The 2,161-nt window shown below is 36.6% G+C and overlaps 1 pseudogene; it reads left to right on the top strand.

Annotated features, from left to right (window-relative positions):
• The first annotated feature begins 6 nt into the window (after positions 1-6).
• On the top strand, positions 7-2,130 carry LOC109828656 (annotated as a pseudogene).
• The last annotated feature ends 31 nt before the right edge of the window (positions 2,131-2,161 follow it).

Genomic DNA, 2,161 nt, shown 5'->3' with positions numbered 1-2,161 from the left:
GCCAAACGGTACCTTAAGGTATAAGTTGTCATGTGCCAGCTGGTATTCAAGTATTATAACAACTCTGTTTCCATTTGAAACTCTGAACTCTTTCTATATATGTTTGCTTCTCTAGTCGCGTAAACACATGTGCGTTCACTTTTCTCCCAAGAACGAGAAGCCATTGAACAAGCTTTTTGAGAGACTTCAATGGAGATGGGCGATATCTATCGAGCAAACAATTCATCATTGTGGAATAAAAAGCAAGAAATATTCTCAAGATCTTCAAAAGATGTAGATGATGAAGTGGCATTAAAGTGGGCTTCTTTAGAGAGGTTATCAACGTGTGATCGACTGAAGAAAGGAATAATGGTCACCGATGTAGAGGGAGGGATGAAAGAAGTTGAGATCAAGAACCTCGGATTTGAAGAGAGGAAGAAGATGATGGAGAGATTGGTTAGAGTTGCAGAGGAGGACAATGAGAAGTTCTTGCAGATGTTAAGGGAACGAATTGATCGGTAATCATCAAATCTGTGATTTTTTTTAATTTGCTGACGTTTGCATTCTTGTGTAATTTTAGTTGTGTTATTATTGTTTATACGCAGAGTTGGAATCGATATTCCTATGATCGAGGTGAGGTATGAGAACTTGAATGTTGAAGCAGAGATTCATGTTGGCAATAGGGGATCGCCCACGATTCTTAATTTTGTGATCAATGTATTGGAGGTAAGTTGGTACTTGACATTTTGAAAAATTTTCTGTGATCAATGTATCGGACGTAAGTTGGTACTTGACATCTTGAAAATTTTGCAATTGTGCTTGCACTCTATACTGATACAATTTTATTTTCTTGATCAGGCTTTTGGAAACTACCTTCATATTTTGCCGAGTAGGAAGAAACCGTTATTGGTGCTTAGTAATATTAGTGGGATTGTCAAGCCTCAAAGGTAATTTCTTGGTAAAAGATAATATTTAGTCACTGTAAATTTTTATTCTCAATGTGAATAATTGGTTATATTTGCGCAATTTTTAGGATGACCTTGCTTTTAGGTCCTCCGGGTTCAGGAAAAACTACCTTATTATTGACATTGGCAGGGAAATTGGGGTCAGATTTAAAGGTTAGACATTCATATATAAAACTTTTTAAATCCGTTTGTACATCGATCTCATGGTGATATTGAACTAATCATACCTAGATCTACAGGTTTCAGGAAAAGTAACGTACAATGGTCATGGAAGTGATGAGTTTGTACTCCAGAGAACAGCTGCTTATATCGGTCAGCATGATCTTCATATAGGAGAGCTCACAGTACGTGAAACTTTAGCCTTCTGCTCGATGCCAGGGAGTTGGCACATGATATGGTAAGCATAACATGTCTCATTTCAGTATGTGTTACTTTAAGATAATTTCATATGATTTGAATAGAAATAAACATATATATCTTATGGGGGAAAATACAGACTTGCTTACTGAGCTATTAAGAAGAGAGAAAGCAGCAAATATCAGACCAGATCCTGGCATCGATGTCTTCATGAAGGTGAGCCTTAGACATTTAAATATCACAGTCAAATGTAAATAATTTCTCTTGCAAACATACGATACTGATATATATTTCCTTCGGTTTTGAATAAATCAGGCAGCTTCAGTGCCAGGACAGCAAATCGATGTAGGCACTGATTACATACTAAAGGTATGTGTTTCAATTCATTCAAATGAGAGCATATTCAAATTTAGCACTTATTAGATTGATATTACCTTTTAAAAAGTTAGAACCTAAGGATACCTTTGCTTTTGTTAATGATTGATTGATTTATTTAGTTAGTTTGGTAATGACAGATACTAGGGCTTGACATCTGTGGCAGTACTATGGTGGGAGATCAGATGAGAAAAGGCATCTCCGGAGGGCAAAAGAAGCGTGTTACAACAGGTAGTATCTATGTTAAAATTATAAATCTTAACCTCTTCATCGTATCATCAGAATTTTGATGCACTTTGTCAAACGTTCCTTCCCTACCAAAATCCCAAATTTCATGATGCATTTGTAGGGACCTTTGACATTGTACCAGAGTGATCAGGTTCAATCTTTACCACCTATGAATTTAATATGGATTGTAAAAGTTTTGATACCGCCGTGTGAATCCACTTTTCAACCCATAGGAACAGCTTTCGGCTGGCCAGCCG

This window comes from Asparagus officinalis, unplaced genomic scaffold (genome assembly GCF_001876935.1).
Source record: "Asparagus officinalis unplaced genomic scaffold, Aspof.V1 AsparagusV1_Un3233, whole genome shotgun sequence".
Lineage (NCBI taxonomy): Eukaryota > Viridiplantae > Streptophyta > Magnoliopsida > Asparagales > Asparagaceae > Asparagus > Asparagus officinalis.
This window is presented reverse-complemented; position numbering and strand designations above follow the sequence as displayed.